Raw genomic sequence first — 26,003 nt, forward strand, 5'->3', positions numbered from 1 at the left:
GTATCATTTTTAACTTGTCTTGCGTGCTTCAGGGATCAAAGATATTTGGCCCATTCTGAACGTTTGAAAACTATTTCAAGTAGGATGACTTGGCTTTTGATATTGTATGTTTTATGTATATAAACCCACATTATAATCATGATGCATAATCATGCTGATAAATTTTCTAATAATGAGTGGTATAGAGAAAATATGCCAATAAAACTAGTTTGAATTGTTAGCCCATTCAGTGGCATTCATTACTTTAGTAAAAGTTTAACATATGTTTTGGAATATGTGTCAAGAATGTGACTAAGGAATTAAAAACTAAGATTATGGGACTTTCTCTACCGTTAATCTACTGTTAAACAACAGGAAATAAAATAGGTTCATAGTTCCTATAGCCATATACTGTGCATACCAAAAATTGATTACGTCTGCTGTTTTTACTCCATTTGAACTGATGTAGTCTTTTCTAAATTGGTTTGTCTTTTTAGATAGATTTTTCTTGTTGTTGTTGTGATTGTGGTTGGATTTCAGAAAATGAGATTCTCTGCTTACATGTTGCAGTTGGGCTAAGGCACTATAACTCATTGCTATTGAAAAAGCTACCTAAGTGTGAATGCATTGAGTAAAATACAGTTGCTACATCTATCTAATGGATAAATTTAGCTTTTCAAGACAAATTAAAGCTGCCAATCCTTTATTGAAAGGGATGTTTTCAATCCTGATTGCAAATACATATATTTATTCTCTATGGATAATTGTATTTTCTCCTTTGGTAAAGCAGATATCCTTTCTGCATTTGGATATCAGAAAGAAATATAACGGGCTCTGTCTCTCTACCCTCTCCCACTCATGCTGTTTCTCTCTCTCAAAAACAAATAAACATTTAAAAAAATTAAAAAAAAAAAAGAAAAGAAAAAGGAGGCACCTGGGTGGCTCAGTCAGTTAAGCACCCAACTTCGGCTCAGGTCATGATCTCGTGGTTCATGGGTTCAAGCCCCACATCGGGCTCTGTGCTGACAGCTCAGAGTATGGAGCACAACTTGGAGTTCTGTCGGTCTGTCTCGCTGTCTGTCCCTCTCCTGCTCATGCTCTGTCTCTCTATCAAAAATAAATAAACATTTTTAAAAATTAAAAAAAAAAAAGAAATATAACTGGGATTATAACATCTCCCAATACTCTCATTTTCAACCTCAGATTCTTCCCCTCACTAATCTGATGTTCTGACTCTCTGTTATATCTTTTATAGATGTTTCATTGAATCGGCAACCATCTTGAAAAATGCATGTAGGCCAAAGAATTTTACATGCTTTTAAATTGTCCATCTGCAAAATTACTTAAAGCTACTTATATACATCATCAAATCAATTATTCTGGTGTTCAACACAATAAAAATAACACTCATAATTTTTAAAAGTGGAACCACTTTGGTTGAATTAGAAGCCTTCATATTAAACCAATCTACATGCATGACATCATAGATAAACTTAATTTGGATGCACTTTTGTATCCAAAACATGACATTTAAAGAAAAGATGTAAAAGGTAAATTTTTTGTTAAGAGGCAGATTAATTTTTTTTTTCCCATGGTACCCAGGGCTACAGGCGAAAAGAACCCTGGAATAGAAAGTATCTCTAGGGGCGCCTGGGTGGTTCAGTCAGTAATGTGACCGACTTGGGTTCAGGTCATGATCTCGTGGTTCATGGGTTCAAGCCCCACACCGGACTCTGTGTTGACAGCTCAGAGCCTGGAGCCTGCTTCAGAGTCTGTGTCTCCCTGTCTCTCTGCCCTCCCCCCCCCCCCCCCCGACTTATGCTCTGTTTCTCTCCATCTCTCAAAAATGAATAAAAGTTAAAAAAAAAAAAATAACGAAAAGAAAGTATCTCTGTATTCTAGTCCTAGAGCTGATTGATTCCAAGAAAGCCTTTTAGCTCCCTATGAAAAGCAAAAAGAAATACTTCTCCACAAACATTTTATAGATATATTGCTTTAAAAATGCAATAAAGAGGGGCCTGAGTGGCTCACTCGGATAAGCGTCCAACTTCGGCTCAGGTCATGATCTTACAGTTTGTAAGTTTGAGCCCCACATCGGGCTCTCTTCAGATCACAGCCCCCTTCAATCCTCTGTCGCGCTCTCTGTCTGCCCCCTCCCCCTCTCACATGTGTGTGCGCTCTCTCTCTCTAAAAAATAAATAAAAATTTTTTAAAAATGCAATAAATATTATTGGTAATATCAGCAACAAAAATAATTTTATATTTTAAATAAATACTAAATGATCGCTTTAAAGAAAAGGGAGAATTTGAGTGCTGGCCTTGAACGTTGCTCAGCCAACCGAGTGAGAGGGTCACAGCCATGCTCTGCTTACAGTATCTCTAAGATCAAAGAAAATGCTGGGATTGGTCGGGCTGTGTGTGTGTTTAAGTGGTCCTACTTCTGTTATTGGGGTCATCAAAATAATAACACCGAACCTGAAAAACATCGGTTTGGGGCAGAGGAAATAATCCTGAAATGTGATGACACAAAGCACTAATGTGTAGGAAAATGCAAAAGCTGGCTGGGCGGGGTGGTGAGCCTCCTCCTTAGGCTGCAATTCATTCTCAGCGTCCCTGACAACACTGATTTGGACATGCACGTTAGGCCTTCAGAATGAATGAAGCAGTCAAGTTGTCTTTTACCCACCCAAGAAGGCTTTTTGTCCATACTCCTCAGTAAGAAGGAATAAATGAGTTAACCCAAGATTTTTTTTTTTTTTATTTTTACCATTAAGAGTTTATTTTCTTCTATTACATTATGGAAGAAAATTCCACACCTACTTGCCCTTTGCTCTTTCAGTGACAGAACAGATGAACTCTTGAAGTCGCTTTCGGCTTTAAGATGTGGGCTCTCCGTGCTCCCTTTGTAGAGTAAGGGACAAAGGGGGGTGCTGGGTGTAGGAAACGCAGGTGTAGGAAAGGGGCAAGTTAGTGCGCATTATCCTCCAATTTATCAGGGTGGTGCCATCGGCTGCAGAAGCATTGAACCCTGCTGAGCAAATAGCATAAATTCCAAAAGGCACTTTCTGGAACAGAGAGAACTAGGGCAGCATCAGTTCTACTACTGTTCCAGCAACTCTGTGACATGCGGGAATATACACACTACAGGGGTCTGTGACATCGGTCTCTTAATTTCAGTAGCCTACACAATGTTGGGCACTGACTGTCACTGTATTTTCCTCCACTCCCCTGTCTTTCCCTCAAAGGGAAAACCAGAGACATCCCTCCCTGACTAAATGGTCTCTAGATCCAAAAAAAAAAAAAAAAAAGTAACTACTGTAAGGAGAGAATAAAGAATCCAATATGTCTCCATTTCTATAATTACTTTTTTTCCCTAAAATCTGAACTGTACAATCTGTGAACACAGGCATTCCAACATGAGAGCTAGGTTCTTTAGTTCTGTATCACTCTATTACCCCCCAAGGAATTCAAATTTAACATAGTCTGCAGCTTAAAAGCAGCATAAAATAAAATCTCAGAAAATGTCATGGCAGCACGTCAAATATTTAATGTCAGGTTCCCTTATGTTCATTGCATTGCAAAAGGCAACCACCAATTATGCAATTTTGGAATGATATTTTACTTTGTAATTAAAAACCAAGCTCCCCGTGCTTGGTATTTGTAGCACATATGTGCAAAGCAATTGCTCCTTGGGAAGGAAAGAGGGTATCTTTGCACTTTGAAAGACCTCTGCTTACAAGCTGTTATAAATAAGCTGTTCTTTGTTAGTGGAGAGCACCTCACGTGGCACTTGGGCACGTTATAGGGGAATCACCAAATGGCATGCAAGAGTAAGCCCACTGTTCAGAAAGTGTTATTATACCGTTTCTTTGTTCAATATTACCAATGATATTGCCTTAATTTACTTATAAGACCGAAAGCGTCATCTCATATGTTCTCAGCTTCTCCTTGTCTTTCAGCCCGAAATTGGCATGATTGGACTATTTGAATATAATTTAAATAACAACATACCCCTTGATATGATGCTGTGGAACAAAAGGTACCTGTAAAACTTGAAACAAACACCATCTTGTTGATGGTCTCTTGCTTCTCCTTTATGTGTAGAGCTCCAAGAATGAGAAGCATGCATTTTAATGAGGTCTCTTCATTTGAAGTCCATTCCTCTTTATGAACTGCCCCTGTAGGCCGAGAATGTGGGCTTTCCTTCATTCTGATACAATGTAGCTCTCAACTTGCCTAAATAAGGAAGAGCACTACAAACATTTAAGTATTGGTTCACAATTTACTTTCAACCAATGGAATTAATGTTCTATCTTAACCAAGGGCCAGTTAAATTAAGGTACAATACTCATGTAATGCAATACTTATGCAAGCAAATACAGTACTTTAATTGGGATACTAAGAAAACCTCAAATACCTATAGAGCAAAATTTTGCAGATAACCAAATCTTCACTTCCATGTATACCAAATCTTCTCCCCCCCAAATCCTTTTAATGTTTGCAAAGTTTTAGGTGGAAATCATTCTTAAATATATTACCCAATTTTCTACCACCTTCAATATTGATCGCAATAAAAATTTTTTCACAATGACTCAGGGCCACTTTAGAGCATCAGTTATTATTTAGTACTCTAATATAAGAATGACCTCAAGACCTAAAGCACTGTTTTCCCTGTTACTAAATTATTCCACCCAATTGTTTTCAACGTACCGTAGCATTTTACAGTTTTTGGTTCCTTCCTAGCTACTGAGAGTTTAAACTTTCCTTCTTAGTCTTGTCATTGTGCATACAAGGAGTAAAATATTGCCTTTTTAAAATGACTTTTACTCTACTTTGTTTTTTTTTTAATTTTTAAATGTTTATTTATTTTTGAGGGGAAGAGGGGCAAAGAGAGAGGAAGACACAGAATCCGAAGCAAGCTCCAGGCTCTGAGCTTTCAGCACAGAGCTTGACATGAGGCTCGAACGCACGAACCACCAGATCATGACTTGAGCTGAAGTCGGTCGCTTAACCCACTGAGCCACCCAGGCGCCCCTACTCTACTTTGGACTCATGATAAGTTGTTGGAGCTATATTTGAACACGAACATACACACACCAATTAACAACTTCTGGGACATGTCTGTTGATAAAGGTCTGAGCTTTCTTGTGCAGATTTTGCAACGTTCATTTAGTCTATTCAGAGACCTTTATACCTAAAGTCCTAGTCTATTATTTCAGGTAGGTGAGCTACTGGTTTATTGAGTTCTCTATAAAAGGGGTATCACTGTACTATAACGGACTCAAACTTCAGAGAAGGCAGGTCATTTAGTATTGGTTCCTAGAAAAAGGCTTTAACAAGATGAAGTCCGTTGTTTTTTTCTTAACTATAAAAATATTTTAAGTAGTAAACGAAACAAAGCCAGGAAAAAAACAAAGTTGATAGTTGATTTTTAAAAAATTCTTCCTTGGTTGGTACTATACTAAATTCTAAACATGTGACCTATTATAGGATGTAACTTAAAATACTAGGCCTATTTTATAGCTTACCCATGGTGCTGAGATAACAGAAGTATATAAAAGCCCACTTATAACATGGTCCCATAGTACAGACTCTTAAATGTACTGTTTTAGCAGAACTCCGGTATCAGACTGGAATTGTATTAAAGTTTGTACAGTGTAACATTAAGAATCTAGCACTGTAAAAATACAATGCTAGATATCAAACAGCAAAGTGCTAGGGAGGTATTTAAAACTGAGGAAAGAGGACTGGAAAATAGCTTTTATTTTACATTCTACATTTCTATATAGTTTAACTTTTTTAACAACACTTATGGGAGCATATGAATGCATATATGTGTATATATGTGTAGGTATATGTGTGTGTGTATAATTGTTTTTCAGTTAAAAAAAAAGTCTTTTGATTACAAATAAAACCATACAAAAAAGATACCCAGTTTCATTTCAAACAAACCAAATAAGTTTCACTTCTCTGTGGGAAGACTCCAATACAATCAGAATTTTTTGCTGCTTACTTATTCCTTGAATGTATTCAGGCTGAGTGTTGTGTCAGTTTTCTAGGGCTGCTGAACAAAGTACCACGACATGGGTTCCTTAAATAAGAGAAACTTACTATCTCACAGTTCAGGAGGCTAGAAATCCAAAATCAAGAGTTAAATTGGGTTGACTCCTTCTGATGGCAGTGTGGGGAGTTGATTCCTTCTGAGGGCTGTGTGGGAAGGGTCTGTTTTGGGCCTCACTCCTTGCCTTGTAGGAGGCTGTCTTCATGTTCCCATGGCCTTCTTCCCGTATATGTATGTTTCCATATTTCCCCTTTTAATACAAACAGCAGTTATATAATGGACTCGTTTTACCTGGATTACCTCTGCAAAGCCACTGTCTCCCCTTAAAGTCATATCCTGAGGTCCTAGGCGATAGGACTTCCACAAATGAATTTGAGAGGGACTCAGTTCAACCCACACCAGCTGTCAGCAATCGATAGCCCTCATGGAGATCCAGTCAGTCGGACCATTTTCCGCAAAAGCTTTGGGCCCACCGCCTCCCAGCCCCTCTGACCACACCTCCTGTCTCTTTCCTCTCAGCTTCTGTTCGCAACTCAGGTAAAGTTGGAGGCAGCCACAGGTCACTTCTGCCATCAAGCAAGTCGTGTTTTTAGGGAAATAATTCAAAAGGTAGCTGGGAAATCTCTTTTTGTAAAGACAGAAATTTTCCTGGAAGCCGAGAGTCCTGCCTACACACTGCCTACACAGACCACAACTGACAATTAAATTTTTTTCTTTAGGGAAAACGTTACTGCTTAAAAACTCATTTTGTTAGGGCAGGCACAGTTGCACATTAAAATGTAAAACCAAAACAATATTCCATACATGCACATACCAATCCTGGGATTTTCATTTTACCTAATCCTGAATGAGATTTTTTACATGAAAGTATATATCTGGCTAATTCCTGCTTATATCTTCCTGATTCCTATTTTCTTAAATTTTTATGCTAAAAGATCCCAAACTTCCCATATATCTTATGTTAAAAGGAAATCTCAGAAGTAATTGTTTTTATAGAATCACAAAAAGAGGACCCTTAGCAATTAGCCATGGCAAAACCTTCATTTCACAGATAAGGAAACTAGACCCAAAGGGGTATTTCTTGGTGATGTTGAGTGAATCACTGGAAGAAAATCATCTTCCTTAGGTGGATGACCTCTAGGTTCCATGCCTATCTTCTTAATATTAGCAATTACGATGAAGCTTACAAGACTCACAGAGTCTTTACAAAAGTAATGAATTTGTGGGAAAAAAACAAAAAACAAAAACAAGAAACAGAAAGCACTGCATATATACCTAAAATCAAGAATGTATTTGTTTAGTTTTTTTTGTAATGTTTTTATTTTTTTTTGAAAGAGACAGAACGTGAGCAGGGCTGGGGCAGAGAGAGAGGGAGACACAGAATCTGAAGCAGGCTCCAGGCTCCGAGCTGTCAGCACAAAGCCCGAAGCGGGCTTGAACTCCTGAACCACCAGATCATGACCTGAGTCGAAGTCAGACACTTAACCAACTGAGCCACCCAGGCTCCCCAGTGTATTTGTCTAGTTTTAAATAAGGCCTGGTGTGAAAGGAAGATAAAGCTCACCTCCAATAAGTGCACATTTATAATGAGCTTGCCCATGAAAACAGATTACTGACAGACATATAGCACATAAAATATTGACATGTTAAAACAGACCACATAAATCAATTTAAAGAGCTGGCTTCTATTTTTCATACAATGTTTGCATCATCTTTCTCTCTAAAGATAGAGGCCTATTTTAAATATTTGTTTCATTGACTTACTAAATTATATTCTTCTTCCTGCCAAAATTGTCATCCACTCAAAATCTGGAATGAGATGGTTGGCCAAATTTCCTTTGTTATGGATATTACAAAACCATACAAATAATAATTTCCCAGGTCTTTGGGACCTTCCTTGTTGAGTAAATTAGCACCAATAGAAGTTAAACACAGACACACACACATACACAAATACACATTGTTCAAAGCAGATGATCGTTTGATCATGACTACACGGATAATTCATTTGGGAGCAGAAAGGTAGTTTGAATTCCACGACACGCTAATATGAAATTTTAAGTGTTTTCAAAATTTCAGGAAACGGTTCTGGTAATTCCTAAACAGTTTATTCTTTTAGCGACTGAAATTCATTTTAGAAATACCAAGACCTAGCCCCGAACAAAATAGAAGGTTAAGACGGATTTCAATGGAATCCCTTTTTGTTTCAAACTTAGGGCTTGATAATTTTCCTAAAAATGTTCAGTAGGTTTCCTACGTTAGTAAGCGGAGTATATACAAATGGCTTTAATCTCTTTTTATGATTGAAACATTACAGTGCCTTAGAGTTACTGCCTGCTGACAATTACGAATACACGGTGATGCAGATTTGACTGGGAAAGTAGAAGCTGATGTGAATCTATGTTGACCCCGGGAAATAGCCCACAGTTATTTTGTTGCTCTGTAGTCTTTGAAGTGAGTTGCTTTTCTGTGCGTGTGTCTGTGTCTCTCATGGACACTGAGTAGATATATGGCACAGTTCCGTTCTTTCCTCAAACAGACCACCATGCATCCTGCCAATTCCTGGGAGTTGTCTTCTTCTTATAGAGAAATCCTAAGAGGGGCGCCTGGGTGGCTCAGTGGGTTGAGCATCTGACTCTTGATTTCGGCTCAGGTCATGATCTCATGGTTCCTGGGATGGAGCCTGGCGTTGGGCTCTGCAGTGATAGCACGGAGCCTACGTGGGATCCTCTCTCTCCCTCTCTCCCTGCCCCTGCCCCCACTGGCATTCTCTCTGTCTCTCTCAAAATATAAAAGATAAAAAAATAAATAATACATGTTTGAAAAGAAAAGAAATAAAGAATTCAAGCTACCTTTCTGCTCCCAAATTAATTACACATGTAGTCATGATCAAAGAAATACATTAATCCTATTGTACAATTACCTATACATATTATTCAGTCCCTTTGTATAAAAATTAGGATAAAGCACTCCCTTGAAGTCCTGCATATTTCCTTAATTTTTTTTGGCTGTTAATAGCTTAGAGAATAATTGCCTTTTTTTCAGATGTTAGAAATAATGTATTACACTTTGATATCTAAGAAAGTATAAGTGTGTAGGAGGAGGTCATAGAGTACTAAAAGGAAAGAGTGCTTGAAATAAACAGGCTCTGAGAACAGTTTCATCGTGTAGAAATCTGCAATCTAATGGGTTTTACTGCAATGGAATTTCTACACAAATATCCATATATACATGGGCATATATATGTACATACACATAAACATACATCAATTTAATGGGATTTCTCGTGGGGACCATTCTAAGAAAGCAAGGATATTGTTCAAACCGCCCCATAAAATACCTTAGAATAGCAACAGAAGAACCACCGTGCTAAATAAGAGAGAGGTTTCTACCCTATTGTAACACAAGCATCCTGACTTATTCACAATATTCCTTAGCTACAGTTGGAAGAAAATGCCTCTTAAAAAATAAATATGTAGGGGCAACTGGGTGGCTTAGTCGTTTGAGCATCTGACACTTCGGCTCAGGTCATGATCTTGCAGTTGAGAGGTTTGAGCCCTGCTTCGGGCTCTGTGCTGACAGCTCAGAGCCTGGAGCCTGCTTCAGATTCTGTGTCTCCCTCTCTTTCTGCCCCCTCCTTGCTCACGCTCTCTCTTTCTCTCTCAAAATAAATAAACATAAATTTTTTTAAGAAGATAAATATGTAAAGTAAATGACTGCTGGTTTCATCGCCCCCAACACAGAAAGGACAGAGCTATGCTTTGATGGTGGGGCACAATGACCACGATCAGCCTATGCAGGGCCTGTGCCCGAAGAAATGTACACACTTGTCCAACAGGGCCTGCCAGACCCAAGATAACTCCCTGGAGGGCAGGAGCTGTGGCTCCACCGGTCCCACATGCATGGTGCCCTGTCACTTCAGGTCTCATCTGTGCTTCATCACTGGGTAGCAGGGTTCCCACACTCCTGTCATTGTTTTATCTCCTGTCCTGCTCCACTATGCACGGACTCAGTTTCTCAGTGTCAGTCATAAACATGTTTTAGATATTAAAAATATATCCTCTTCAAAATCAAATATTATTCAACGTCATTTATAATCCTGAGGAAAATTTTCAGCCACAGAAGATGAACAGTTTAATCAATACCTTGCAAGGGTTAACATTTTCCAAAAAGTTTTCTTTTTTTTCCGTGAGTAAAATAATATCTTCTGTGCTTAGTTTCAGGGAAATATTATTTGAGGCAGACTCAGACCTTACTTTTGTTACTTACACCCTTGACTTTCCACTGGCCCAACTTCTCATTGCTAATATGTGCCAAGAACACTGTAATAACTGGCTGCGGTATTTTAGGCATATTCTTTGCCTCTGCTCAATCTGATTCTTCTGCCTTCCTATTCCCCAAACCATCCCTGTCTGCTATTCATATTACTTATCACATATAATCTTCCCTTACAGCTATCTGTTTACATGTTGTTCTTCCCTACGAGGTTGACGACTTCTCAACACAATCTTTCTTACCCTTGAACCTTCTGTTCTGTCTTACAACCAGTGGACTCACAATGAACCAGAAGGCTTCCTTCAACCTTGGTCCATTTTGTTATGCATCATCTTGCCTTGCTCGCCTCTGGGAATGTTGTGGAGGTCAGGGGAGATGCAGGACACGAAATTGTTGAAAATGAGACAAAAACCCCAATCCAAATGCAAGACGCAGCCATGAATGAATAGATAATAAACAATAAAACGGCTTTCTTTGAAGTGTTTAATTTTTATGGCTGATTTTTTGAGTCCATTATTCCAGCTCTCTATTGATGTCTTAAGTATATTAATCAATATAGAAAACAGCATGAACATTTCTAAAAGCCTTGTAAAAATCATATATGGTATGGAAGAAAGATGCAGTATTGATGTATAATATTGTGTGTGTGGCTCATGTTAAGTGAATCTGAGTAAGCAAAATTAGTCACAAGTACCATGTTAACCAGTAAGAGGTGATCATTTGGAGAAGCCAGCTGTGATGGTTAATTTTATGTGTCAGCTTGACTGGCTATGGGATGCACAGATTAAACATTATTTCTGGGTATATCTGTGTGGGTAGTTTCTGGATGAGAATAGCATTTCACCAGTGGATGCAGTAAATTAACCTCCCTATGTGGGTGGGTCTTTTCCAATCCTTTGAGGGCCCAAAAAGAACAAAAATCAAAGGAAGGAAGAATTGGTTCCTTTTCTTCTCCCTCACCAATTGATTTGGAACATCCCATTTCATCTTTTCTGACTCCTGGATTGAGATTTATACCATCAGCTCTCTTGGCTCTCAGGCCTTCAGACTCAGGCTGAATTATACCCACTGGCTCTCCTGGGTCTCTAGCTTGCAGACAGAAAATCATGGCATTTCTCAGCCAGCTGCTCATTATAAATCCTTCCCCTTCCATATATAGTATCTATAGAGATCTGTATAGAGATCTGTATAGAGATCTCTATCCTCACACCTGTTAGTTGGCTATCATCAAGAAGAGAAGAAGTAAGTGTTGGCAAGAATGTGGAGAAAAGGGAACTCTCATGCATTGTTGGTGAGGATGTAAATTGGATCAGCCATTATAAAAAACAGTACGGAAGCTGAAAAACACATATATATGGTTCTATTTTCTCTGAAGAATCTTCACTAGCATGAGAAGAAAGAAAATGTCAGGACTGAAAAGGTCTGACTTTATAGCTTCCTGCTGTTTCAAACCTGTCTGACTACAGAACACATTGGAAACTTCTGTGCTTCAGAAGTCTTGGTCCAAGTCACCATCATCTCTTACCCACATTTCAGCAATGGCCGGCTAACTGGTTTCCCTGCTTCGGCTCTTGATCCCTTTGAAAATGTAGGTCAGATCATGTCATTCCTCTGTTCTAAACCCTCAGTGGTTTCCCATAGTGCTCGGAATAAAAGTCCTGACCCGACTTTCTGTTACCTCTTTGAATTTACCCTTCCCTCTTCTCCCACTGTCTCCTGGCTGTCCTCTGAAAAAGCCTAGCTCATTTTTACTTCAGAGCTTTTGTACTTGCTGTTCCCAATGGGAGAACCTTCCTCTCTTCTTTAAATGGCTGGATAGTAATTTCTCATTGTTTGGTCTCTGCTCAAATGCCATCTCTTCCAAGAAGCCTTTCCTGACCACCTTAGTAAACTCTCACCCCATATCCAAATATCTAGTCTCCCCGTATCTCACTCTCTAGTTTCCCTACATCCCACTGTCTAGTCTCCCCACATCCCACCATCCAGTCTCCCTGTATCCCACCCTCTAATCTCTCCACATCCCATTCTCTAGTCATCTCATATCCCACTACCTCATTTTCTTTTCTTAACACTTCTCACTTTCTGATACTGTATTTTTATTTGTTGGGAGGTTTATTTAGAGGGCTTATTTTTTATACGTTGGTTTCTTATCTTTTCCCACTAAGATACAAGTTCCGTTAGGCAGTCATCTTGTGTGTTTTACTTATTAATGTATCCCGAGGATCTAGAACTAAGCCTAGTGCATACCAGCTATGTTGGCTTTGTAAAGTGTTGACCTGGTTAAGCCAAACGGCAGACCCCAGAATTCCCTTTCTATTGTGTTTCCAAATAGGGTGGCCTACAAAGGACCCATAAGATCTGGAGAAAGGAAGGGAGGCGGTAGCCATTTTGGGGCACACATACATACATACATACATACATACATACTTCTCCCAGTTTCTCAATCAAACACTAAGCTAGGTGCTGCTATGAGGGGACTTCGCAAATGTAATTGAAGTCTCAAGTTGGCTTCAAATTAACCCAAGGAGAGACTACTTTTGGTGGGCCTGTCTAAGTCAGTTGGAAGGCCTTTAAAAGAAAGCTTAGGACTTCTCTGAGCTACAAGACTACAAACCAGCAGCTGAATGTTCACCTGTTCTCCCTTCCCTCTGGATCTTTCTTCCTGACTGATTGTTGCCTGTGGACAAACTTCAGCCTAAGCTCATGGGGTTCCAATCCACTTCTGATCATCCCTTCCTAACTGCCTGCCCCATGGACTTCAGGCTTGCTTAGACACCCCCATGCTGGCATATGTAGGTCAATTCGTTGTAATAAATACACACATACACATATTCCATTTATATTCCCTTCTGGTTCTGTTTCTCTGGTTTCATCCTCCCTGATGTAGCAAATGTTCAGTGAACATTTGCTGAATGAAAAAACAAATATAATAGAAAAAAGTAGAAGAATACTCTATTACGTATCTATTGTTGTATCACGAATCACCCCAAAATTCGTGCTTACAAACAACAATAATCATTTATTAGCTCTCATGGTTTTTACAGGTCAGAAATCTGGGAGCTTAGTTTGGTGGTTCTTGCTTCGGTTCTCTCATGGGGTTGTAAGCAGATGTTAGCTGGGGCAGTAGTCATCTGAAGGTGTGACCAGCACTGGAGACCCAATTCCAAGGTGGCTCACTCACATGGATGGTCAGTTGATGCTGGCTGTTGGTAGGAGGTTTCAGAACCTCCCTCCGTGGGCCTCTCCAGAGACGCTTGACTGTCTTCGAGCAGGGTGGTTGGAGTCCCTCAGCGGGAACAACCCCAAAGACCAAACAGAAGCTGTAACCCCTTTAGTGCCTTAGCCTTAAAAAGTCACACATCATCCCTTTCAAAGTCTTTTAATGTTCACACAGATCAGCTTGTTTCAATATACAAGGAAGCTCCTCGAGGGCCCGAGTACTAGGAGGTGAGGATCATTGGGCAGCCTCTTGGAAGCCAGCCACAAAATACAGAAAAATTTTAATATTCGTTATCTCTGAATACTGGGATAAAGTATATGCTTTTCCTCTTTGTACTTTTCTGTCTTTTCTAAAATCTTTACAATGGACGTATATTATTTTTATATCAGAGAAAAATATGTGTCTCTATCTGTATGTATATATACATGTGTGTATATTTATGTACACCCACATGTTTCTTGGTACTGGTAGATATATATGTCATCATCTATATGGACAGATCCAGGAAATAAAGTTCTCTAAATTCTTCTTATATTTAGGACTGAATTTCCATAGGCCTAAATATAAAATTTCATTCATTATAATGTAAATAATTCAAGTCATTTGTAAGAGGATGCACCTGGTTGTGTGTTAGGAAAAAAAAAAAATTTTTTTAAAAGAATCCATGACACTAAAATAGAGAAGGAGGAAAGAGGAAAAACACTGTTGTACAGAAGAATGCCAGCTAGTAAATGTGAAAAACAGGATAGAATTAGAAAAACATTTTGTAACTGTCACTGTAATAACTGAATCAGGTAAGAATCATTTGTTAATGTTAAAATTATTGGGTGAATAGTACTGGAAGACAGGAGAGTCATATGATCACTCCACAGATGATATTTTAGCTCCAAAGAGAAAAATGGTGATCTGGTAAAAATATCCTCACCAAGAGATCAAACTTAATTTCAACAGTAAAATAACACAGTGACATTATATAATGTAACACATTATACACATCACTCATGCAGCGTTCTTGCCAAAAATGTTTAACCTGAACTTAATCATGAGGAAATAATCAGACAAATCCAGGTTGTGGAACATTCTACAAGACAGTTGTTTTGGACAGCTCAAAATACCAATATATGTCAAACAGAAAAAATATAGAGGGATTATTCTAGAATATGTTAAAGGAGATTAAGGAAATAACCAAATGCAATGCATTATCTTTGTTTGGATACTGACTCAAAAAAAAGTATAAAGGACAGTTTGGGGACAATTTAGCAAATTTGAATATGCACTCTCTATTTTTTTTTTTAACATTTATTTATTTTTTGAGAGACAGACAGTGAGCAGGGGAGGGACAGAGAGAGAGGAAGTCACAGATTCTGAAGCAGGCTCCAGGCTCTGAGCTGTCAGCACAGAGCCCGACGCAGGGCTTGAACCCATAAATGTGAGATCATGACCTGAGATCAAGTCAGATGCTTAACCGACTGAGCCACCAAGGTGCCCTGAATATGCACTCTATATTTAACTAAATACAACAACATTATTGCATCAATGTTAAGTTTATTGAGAGTAACCATTTTTATTGTAATTTCATAGGTTATTACCCTTGTTTCCACATGCTGAAGTAACATGTACAACTTAAGAAAATGTGTATAAACACACACACACACACACACACACACACACACACACTCACAGAATGCAATGCAGCAAAATGTTAAGAATTAGTGAGCCTAGGTGAAGGATATTTAAGATATTCATTATACTCTTATTTTTCTGTAGGATTGAATTTTTTCAAAATAAGAAGTTGGCTAAAATATAATAGGCAGGAGGTGGGGAGGAGGGAGAAAGAAAGAGGGAAAAGAAGAGGGAGAGAGAAGAAGAAGGGGGGAGGAAGGAAGGAAAGAAATGAAAGAGGGAGGAAGGGATAAAGGATACAAGGAAGGAGAGAGGGAGGGAAGGAACGAGCGAATAAAGGAAGGAATGAAGGGACAGAGGAAGGGAGAAAGGATAGAAGGAAGGAAGGATAGAAGGGAGGGAGGGAAGAAGGAGGGAGGGAGGGAAAGAAGGAAGGAAGGAAAGAACGTCCAGCAGGAAATACCTAATGATGAAAGACCTTTAATCCTCATTGCCTAATTAGGAACACCAGATTTCCTTGATATAAAACCTTAAATATAATGTTCCCATAATCACAAATGCACACAGAACAAGATACTTAAAAGAAAATTCATCCGTGCTTTTTTATAAAATTCAGGATTAATCTTAACATTTATAATTTCAATTTTAATATATTTATATCATGAAACCATTATGTAGCCATCAAAACACTTTCTCAAACAATACTGAAGGGCACCAGAAAACATTCACAGTATAATATTATGTCAAAGAAGCAATAAATAAAACTCTGTGATCATTTTTATTTTCTATTACAGCATTATTAACATATAATAGAATGTACAGATCTTGGTGTCCAGTTTTATAAGTTTTGGAAATTGTGCGCACTAGTGTAACTATCGCCCAAAACAAGAACTAGAACATTTTCAGAATCCCCCCAGATAGTCCCCTCTTGCCTCTTTCCAATTGATTCTCTTCTCCCATCCTCACTAGGCAACCATTTTCTTATTTTTATCTCTATAGACTAGTTTTGCCTATTCTTGGACTTCATAGAAATGGAATTATACAACATTTACTCTTTTGGGTCTGGCTTCTTTTGCTGAATCATTAGATCCTTACACTTTGAGTCTCACTCTTGATGTTGATGTTTTAGGAGCTCACTCTTTTGCATTGCTCAGTAATATTTGATTGTGTGAACATACCATTTTATAAGTATTCCATTGTCTAAGTCTGTTTTTCCTTCTCCCTGTCAATAAACATTAGAATATTTCCAGTTTTAAATGTTTATGCATAAACTAATATAAATATTGCCACGTCTAAAGTTTTGTGGACATGTTTTTCTTTCTCTCGGGAAAATACCAGATGTGGAGTAAGCATTAAAGTTAACCCGATAAGACACTGCTAACCAAGTCACCAAAATGTTTGTCCTATTTTACATTCTCACCAGCGGCGATGAGAGGTCCAGTTGCTTCACATCCTCGTCAACATTTGGTGTTGTCGATCTTTTTCTTCCTAGCCATCCTAATGGGTTGAAATGGTACTTCACAGTGGATTTAATTTGCATGTATTAATTGACTGATGAAGTGGCCACGTGTCTTTCTATACGTATTGTTCATTTACATACATCATCTTTTGTGGTTGCTTTAAAACATGTGCAGAAAACATTGGCTATCCCTCCATCCAAAAGCGGAGTCTAGCTGCCCTCACCTTAAATATGGGCTGTACTTCGTGAGTTGCTTTTAATGAATAGACTATGGGAAAAGTGGTGCTGTGGATGTCTAAATTACAACGTGAAGATATCATGACTTCCTCCTTGCTCTGCTTTTTGGATTGCTCGCTCTAGGGGAAGACAGCTGCTATATCATGAGGACATTCAAGCCGTCTAGAAAGAAGCCCACGTAGCAAGAGAATGAGGCCTCCTGCCAACGGCCCTGTGAGTAAGTCATCTTGGAAGTGAGTCCTCCAGCTCCAGTCAGGCCTTCAGTTGACTGCAGCCCCAGCTTGTACCTCAAATGCAGCCTCACGAGTGACACTAAAACATAGCCACCCACCTAATCTGCCCCCAAATTCCTGGTCCTCAGACAGCATGAGATAATAAATGTTTGTTGCTTTAAACTAAGTTGTAGACTAACTCATTATGTAGCAATAAATAATGCAGTCATTTTTAAATTCACTTGGCCTTTTATTATTGATTTTTAGGAGTTCTTTATATATTCTAGATACAAGTCTTTTATCACGTATATGTGTTCAGAATATTTTTTTCTCTCAGTTTATAACTTGTCTAGTCATTTCTGAATGGTGTCTTTTATAGAGCAGAAAAAACTGCACCATCCAATTTAACCTTTTCTTTCTCTGATGATTAATGCCTTATGTGTTTTTTTAAGTTTATTTATTTATTTTGAGAGAGAGAGAGAGAGAGAGAGAGCGCATGGTGGAGGGGCAAAGAGAAAAGAAGACAGAGAATCCCAAGCAAGCTTCGTGCTGTCAGCGCAGAGCCCGATGCAGGGCTCGAACTCACGAACTGTGAGATCATGACCTGGGCTGAAGTCGGACGCTTAACCCACTGAGCCACCCAGGCGCCCCATATCTCAAATAAATTTTTTATGTATGGAGTGAGATATGGGTCCAAGTTTATTTGTTTTCTTCCATATGGATATTCAGTTGCCCCAGCTGCATTGTTAAATCCTTTGGATGGACCGGCACATTAGTTGGTCTTGATTTTTTTTTTTTTGTTTCAAATAATATACAGACAAAAAGGCTACAAGTGATACTAAAAATGTTAATGACAATTACTATTAAGTGGTAAAATTGTAAGTGGTTTTCTTGCCTTTAGATTTTTCTGTATTTCCATGATTTTTAGCAATGAACCTGTAATACTTTATAATAAAAAGGTATAAAACATTTAATTTTTCTTGTTTATTTTTCCTCCTTTTCTTGAACTATAACATAAAATCTGTAAAATTGTGGCTTTTAAATGCACATAAACAAATGTAACAAAAAGCATCTTAACTAATTTAAATGGCGGTCCATCTGAATAAGTGGACACATTGTAAAAAGTACTGTAAAAATTATTTTATATTTGAACTCCATTTTTATGACCTTGCTTTACATTGAATAATTCTGAAAGTCCATACAATTTGCCGAGTAGAAAGCTGTGGACAGGGCTTTCAAATATGAACACTTTGTCATTTCAGTTTTGGAATTATTCATATTCTAATTGTCTCTGTGCTGGCAAAGTGTTTTTCGAAGGCTCCGAAGTCCCTTTTTCCTTGCCTAGGTTAAACAGTTATGTCACAAGCTACACCATTCTTTGGAAACTCTTTCTTGTAAGTTCAAAAGTAAACATCAATTTCTATGTGTCTGAGTATCACAAATGCAGTCAAAATGAAAGCAGTTTTCCTGTAACATGGTATTATGCCCGAAGAGATAAATATATACTGGCAAAAGAGGAAGACAGGCTAAGTATCAACAGTGAAAATTTATAACTCATCAGTTTCGATCACAGAAATGTCACATAAAACTCTCTTCTTTCTGTTTTGAATTGCCTTTGGATTCCCTGAGGTTCGCCTGAGGTTTGCATTTTTGCCTTAAATGATCAAACACCCGTTCTCTCAGTGTGGCTTTCTCACTTTAGCAGCAATTCAAAGGAGCTTAGAAAATTCAACTTCACCAAAATACAGGCAAACCTTTGGAAAACTCTCAGCACACCTGGCTGAGCAGCATACGTTTGAGCAGTATGCCAGCCTGGCTTTCAAGCGTCTCTGTGTTCATCCGTGGGACACGCATTAGCTGCACACTTTGAGGGGTGGGTTGTATCTCAACCCGGAGGTTGAAAGTGGGGGTACAGACAGAAGCCTGACAGCAGCTCTTCTAACAGATTACATCATCAAACCATTTACTTTTACTGCTAAAGCCACAGTGTCAAGTGTACTAACACACACGTCCCGGTGACACCAAATAGAACATCAGAAAACCGTGGGAGAACAGCACTGTGAGAAACACATCTACTAGAGGGGACCTTGCAGCATGGAACAAATAGTTAAAATGGATAAACGCTGGTGGGAAAAAAGGATCCTGGAAAAGTGATCCCCAAACTGCAAAATGACCGGTTAGGACTGAAAGATTTCATGTGGAAACTTTTCTGCAGCTGTGACCACTTGTCTGTATTAACAACAGACCTGTTTTGTTTTGTTTGGGGGTTTGACAAATTACAGTATCCTGTGCTGTTCTCTTGTCTTGTGGAAAACTGAGGGGAAATGTAACACTATGGACTCTTCGTCCTGTGTTTTTTCATTTTCCCCAGTTCTCTTGAGCTCACACACAGTCGCAGAGGAGCTGAGAAAGTCTTCGCACTTCAACTGTAGAGTCAGAGGGAAAGGCTTGATCTTGGCGATTGTCAGTCAGGCACTAATGGAAATGAAATCTGTCCACTCTGGAAACCCTGGCTTTGGTGCTGGGCGATCATGTGCGAACTGGAGGGCAAGTGGCTGGGCCGGAACCTGGAACGCCTTCCCTCTGCCTTTGCCCAGTCTCCTGTCCTCACAGTTTCCATGACTGCCTCTCCCAACCCCACGTCTCTGCTTGCACTCATCCAATACCAATTAACAGTTTCATCAAAAGTAGTTGTGAAGCGCCTAATGCTGACAAAGGCAAGGTACCATACCAGGAAGTGAAATCATTTCCTCTCCTCCAGGACAAATGTGAAGTTGTAAGAAAACCAAAATGAGTTCAGAAAGGATTACTTTTCAAAGACCAGTAGATGCGATGCTTGTGTTTTATTTTTCAAGCTTAGGGGGAAGGAGTTGGTATGTCTTAGGCAAAAAGGAGAATATTCTTCGTGCTTGAACCAAGGCACCCAACATACACACACATACGCACACACACGCACTTAATGATTTTTTTTTTAACAAAAATGAGTTTGTCTTTGGATGATAACTGATTGAGGAGAACTACAGTAACAGAGTGTATGTCTACTACCTTCTATCCATTGTTATTACATGGGATCTAGCAGGAAGATGAGGATTACCTGTCTCTTTCCAATTTCTACGTAGAGATACCATCTCTGTTTTTCTCGCAGTCCCTTCAGTGGGTTGAATGGTGGCCCCCAGCAAGATGTGTCCAGGTCCCAGCCACCAGAACTTGTGATGGGACCTTATTTGGAAAAAGGGTGCTTGCAGAGGAAATTAAGCTCAGGATCTCAAGATGAGGTCATCCTGGACTATCCAGATGGGCCCTAAAAACAGTAAGTGTTCTTATAAGAGACAGACTAGAAGAGGAGAAAATGGGACAGAGATTGAAGTGGTAACAGCAACAGGCCGAGGAATAGCTGGTCTGGAAAAGAAAAGGAAGGAATCTCTCCTTAGAGCCTTCAGAGAGTACACAGCCCCCCAACACTTTGACTTGAGGCTTCCGGCCTCCAGGACTCAGAGGGAATATATTTCGGTTCTTGTAAGCAGACTCGGGAGACTAATGCAGTCCCCAAAGGTCTTTATCAGCTGCTTCTCCCTCGATCACTGATTCATTCATTTGTTCAGAAAACAAGGTGACTGACGTGTCAGGCACTGAGCAATGCGCCAGGAACACCAGGCTGAAAAAATAATTTTTTTTGTTCTCAAGACTTTTATAATCCGGTATTACTGGCATCATCATCATCATGCGCGGGCACGAGAAGAAAGAACTCACTACTTCCTGGGATGGTCACAGTAAGGGTCCAGAGGAGAGACACATGAAAGTTGAGGTGTTTGGTAGTTTAGCAGGTTGGGAAAAATGGGAAGGGAAGAATTCTGGGAAGAGAAAGGAGCACAAAATCGTGTAGCCTCAATGGGAATTGGTTGTTTTTAAGGAAAATTCCAAAGTAGGTGTGGTGAGAGAAAAGGTGAGACAAGTCAGATTACAGAGAGCCAAGTCAGCCAAGCTGAAGAGTTTGGAAGGCATCTTGTGGCAAACGGGAAGCCACCAAGGGTTTTAAGCAGGGCGAGAATACCATCACTCCTGTATTTTATAAAGATCGCTCAGGTAGAGGTGGGGAGAATGGCTTGGAGACTCAACCAAGGCAGAAGGATTCAGTAGGAAAGTAGTGACATGATCTAGGTGGCAGATGATAAGGGGCTGAACTAAAGCACAGTTGTGGGGCTAAAGCACGGGGACGGAAAAAAAGAGAAATTTACGTAAGAGTCTGAAATTAGAACAGAGTTAGAAAAGTAGGAAGCAAAAAGAGAAAATTCTATTACTGTACCCAAGAGAGATGAGGGTTCAAGAGGGGAGCAACAATGGTCAGAAGCCACTGAGAAGCCAAGAAATGTGAAGACCAAAAGGAACCCATTGGGTTTGTCCATCAAGAGACCACTAGTGATTCTGTCAGAGCTCTTTGAAGGTAGATGTTGTCCACTAGCAGTGGCAATTGTTGACAAGTCCATTAGCATCAGCAAAATGAGAGGGGTGGTTAATAGCTCGTTAGCTGTCAGAGTGTGCTCCCTGCTCCTTCCCCAGCATCATCTGAGAATTCAGAAATGCAAACGCTGGGGCCTCATTCCCATTGGTTGAGGTACTTGGGGTGGAGGCCAAAACTCCATGTTCTAACAAGCCCTCCATCCCTTCTGGCACTGGCTAAAATTAGAGAACCTACACACCTACACACACCAGACAGGGCCTCACTACTGAAAATGTAATGTTGTGGACTCACAACATCAATATTATTTGTGAATTTCTTACCCGGGCAGAATTGTGAACCCCACGCCTGGCCCACTGAATCAAAATCTGCATCTTTAACAAGATCCTAGGGGTTCAGATGCACTGCTGAAGAATTTCAATCTCAAGAACTTCCTTGGCCAATGTCTCAGATTATGTATTACATAAAGCCAGTGAATGGCTAATTCAAAGAACAGGAGAGAATGCAATATATAACACACCCAAATTTCCTCGTCTCAAATGGAATAATAAATAAGAGATAGAAAAGAGCCTAAATGTCCATCAACTGATGAATGGATAAAGAAACTGTGGTTTATATACACAATGGAATACTACTTGGCAATGAGAAAGAATGAAATCTGGCCTTTTGTGGCAACGTGGATAGAACTGGAGAGTGTTATGCTAAGTGAAATAAATCATACAGAGAAAGACAGATACCATATGGTTTCACTCTTATGTGGATCCTGAGAAACTTAACAGAAGACCATGGGGGGAGGGGAAAGGAAAAAAAAAAAAGTTAGAGAGGGAGAGAGCCAAACCATAAGAGACTCTTAAAAACTGAGAAGAAACTGAGGGTTGATGGGGGGTGGGGGAGAAGGGAAAAGTTGGTGACAGGTATTGAGGAGGGCACCTGTTGGGATGAGCACTGTGTGTTGTATGGAAACCAATTTGACAATAAATTTCATGTTAAAAAAATGGGCTATAGCTTACATGAGCCTGGGAATATTCCAGGAATAAACAAGATAATGTAGGTGCTTTCTAGTTCTTTGGCATTCAATGCCAGGTTATAGAATATATGTTTTTCTTCAAAGAGCTAAAAAACTCACTGAAGTTCATTTTATTATTCGGGAACACTAGGACTGTGTTCAAAAAAGTCTCCTGCTATCCTCGATGGAGACAGGTAAATCTTCACATGACTTAGGAGGGAATTGCTTAGGGTAGCAAACCAAGACCATTATAATCTGTGCAATTCACTATGTATAAAAACATAGCTCAATTTAAAAAAAGCAGAGAACTACTATTTTTATTTTGTGTGACTATAGTATGACCCAGAGGTTCTCAAAGTGTCCTCAGACCGGCAGTCTCAGTGTCCCCCTCTGGACTTGTTAGAATTTGCATTAGGCTCCACTCTAACCTATTGGATCGGGATCCCTGCAGATGGGACTCAGGAAATTGTTCTAACAAGTCCTCCGGTCTATTCTGATGTACATTACAGCCTGCAAAGCACTGGTCTGGAATCAGAAACACTTCAATAGAAAACCCTTCTGCCTGGAGCGTCTCCTGTTTGGCTCTTAAACTCTTCTCCATTTAAGTGGTTTCATTTATCTTTCATGTCTTTTCAAGTCTCCTTCTTTCCTCCTTCCTCTTTTTTCTTCCTCTATCTACCTATGTCTTTCCGTTCTACTTTTTCACTTCCTATTTCTTTCCTAGCTCACTTTAGCTTCAAACTGCCCAATTCTCGAAGATGCATACAAATCTAGCACTTCTGCTCAAAAGTTTGCCAGCCTAAGCAAGTCTATCAGATACCCATGCTCAGCATTATGAAAGGAAAGAAATAGTACATCAGCCGCTTTGTCCTTGGAACAATGCAGCTTGCAGAAATGACAGTATAGAACCAGCCATTGTACAGTTCTTTGGTATTAATGCGACTTTAATTAGCAAGAGCACTCATGATAGTCATGTGCTAATTGTCCACAAAACGTCTGATGGCACGCAAGAGTACAAGATTTTCAGTCTACAGGCAATTTATCTGAACAATGGGCCCTGTTTTAGGATTAAGTATTCACGCCTTCACCGCAGGAGGTGGCTAATAAGCACAGCAGGAATAAATATTAATAATATTAATATTCGTAAAGAGTGTTCTTTTGTTCAACTAAAAATAGTTTGTCTTTATTATACAGCCTACTGTTAATAATAGAATTGCTCCTAATTACTTGGTAGTAAATACGGTCCAGGCCTTCTCCTAGGAGCTTTACAGTTATTAATGTATTGAAATCTCCCACAACCTTATGAGTTCGGTACAATTACCATCTCCATTTCACAGATAAAGAAATGGAGGCATGGAGACATTAAATAACTCAACTAGGTTCCCATTGCTGGTGAGTGCTAGAGATGGGATTTGTGTAGAGGGTACTGTATGGACCCTTTGGGGTCCCAGGTCAGAACCACTGTGTTATACTGTTTCTCAGGTGAAAATGAGTTGAACTACACAAGACACATTTGGCTTTCACACTCCCTCCTATTTCACGTTAAGAGGCCAGATTTATTAAATATTTTCATGTCCTAACACTTTCCGTTGGAGAGCCTATGGTGTAGGAAGACAAACCCTAGACTGGGAGCCAGAAATCCTCAATTTTGATCTTCGTGTTATAGGCAGCTTGCGGGATGATTATGGGAAAGTCACGGGTTTAAGCTCAACAGGTAACAATTTCCTCTCCTGTGAAAAGAGGATTACATTTTATTAGATCATACTCACGGTTCTCTCCAGATCCAATATTCTAGGAATTCTAAGAATAAAATGTAGTCCCAGGGAATAATTAAATGTAGGAATATAATGGTACACAGAGGCATAGTTAGTCAATTTGCTAGGTATTCCTTTAGCTATCATATAAACAATAACATGAAATAATTCTTGATTATTAAGGCAGAATGGAAGTATTTGCTATCACACACGTGAACAACATGCATAGAAATACATTAAAGACGAAGGTACATTTGCTCAATATAGTAAAGGCCAGAGCTGACGAACTATACTAATTTCCCATTGTTGCTGCAACAAATTATCACAAAAATAGTGGCTTGAAACGAAACAGATTGATTATCTCATAGCTCTGGAGGTTAGAAAACAAAAATGTGTTTCATGGGGCTAACATCAAAGTTTCAAAGGGCTGCATTCCTTCTGGAGGTTCTAGGGGAGAATCCATTTCTTTGACTTTTCCAGCTCTTAGAGGCTGCCCACATTCCTTGGCTGATGGGTCCCTTCATTCATTTTCAAAGCCAACAGTAGCAGGTTCATTTCTCACATCACATCACTCTGACCTCTTTCCTTTCCTCTTCCACATATAAGGACCCTTGTGATTAGATTGACCCCCACCTAGATAATCCAGGCTACCCTCTCCTTCTGGAGAGGGAGATTTTACTCACATCTATGTAAGCAACATATTAACAGGATTTGGGGGTTAAGACATGGGCATGCAAGGGGGGAGTCATTTTGTGCCTACTATACAGGATATTTTTGGGTTCTCCAGGAAGGCTTATATTTCATATACTTAAGAACAAAACAGTGTTCACAGTGAAGAGGAAAATACTCAATTCTGGAATATTGTCATCTTAATGAGGTTGTCACATTTAGAAAAGGAAGTGCAAATGTCTTACTGAACATTTTCTAGAGTTGAAATTGCTTTGAGCACAAAAGACTATCAGAGCCCAAAAAGACTACGGGGGTCATCCAGCGAAGTCAACCGTCCTTATTTAACATACACAGAAACTAAGGCCCAGTGGGGCCAGTGAGTTGCCAGTGATGATAGAAATGAGCCTCCGGCCTCCCGGCTTCGTTCTCAGGTGTAGGCCTCTTCTGTCACATCTCGAGGCTGTCTCTCATTTTTTTCACACTACCAGTAACTATTTAGCTAAATGTCCTTTGGCATATCATGCAACTCAGACACTCTTTCACAGCTACTACTAATGATTAGAATAGCCCTCTGACTCTTCCTTTTTCTTTAGGGAAGTATGTGGAGAAGCACAGTACTGCAGGGAAAAAAAAAAAAAAAAAAAGCCATGGTCTTTTGATTGCCATGTGACGATAAAGAGTAGGAGGAAAACTATGCTGTGGTAAGGAAAGCAGCTAAACCACAGACGAGGGGCTCACGGAAGAAACATTTTGTAAATACCTTTTCTCCCCCTTAAGATGCGTCCGATGCGATGCCTTACTTATCATGAGGAGACTGAATTCCATATGGGCCGTGTATGAAGCAAAAACTATATTAAACACACAAAAAATGTCAGGATCACAACAAACTTAGCTGACTCCTTAAAGTATGCCATCATTTTTCTCGGCCAAATGCTTGTTTTGAAAAGGAAAATCGTAACTTCTGCATGGCATAGAGCAGAAAGAGGGCAGTGCCCGCCCTAAACACAGGCAGCATGAATGGCATGGTCAACCTTCCCACCCTTTTCTTAAAA

The 26,003-nt window shown here is 39.4% G+C and overlaps 1 long non-coding RNA gene across 3 annotated transcripts in view; it reads right to left on the minus strand.

The window, feature by feature from the left end:
• Positions 1-3,820: 3,820 nt before the first annotated feature.
• The window catches only part of LOC144616411 (uncharacterized), a 65,093-nt gene continuing 42,910 nt past the window's right edge, over positions 3,821-26,003 (minus strand). For 2 of the 3 annotated variants that reach the window (XR_013555732.2, XR_013555731.2), the window contains one exon: positions 24,167-24,258. This is a non-coding gene — a long non-coding RNA (uncharacterized LOC144616411). Of the gene's footprint in view, positions 4,158-24,166; positions 24,259-26,003 lie in introns of those variants that run through there. The other variant, XR_013555733.2, reaches the window with a different exon arrangement.

The sequence above is a fragment of the Panthera onca genome, chromosome B2 (genome assembly GCF_046562875.1).
Source record: "Panthera onca isolate mPanOnc1 chromosome B2, mPanOnc1 haplotype 2, whole genome shotgun sequence".
NCBI lineage: Eukaryota > Metazoa > Chordata > Mammalia > Carnivora > Felidae > Panthera > Panthera onca.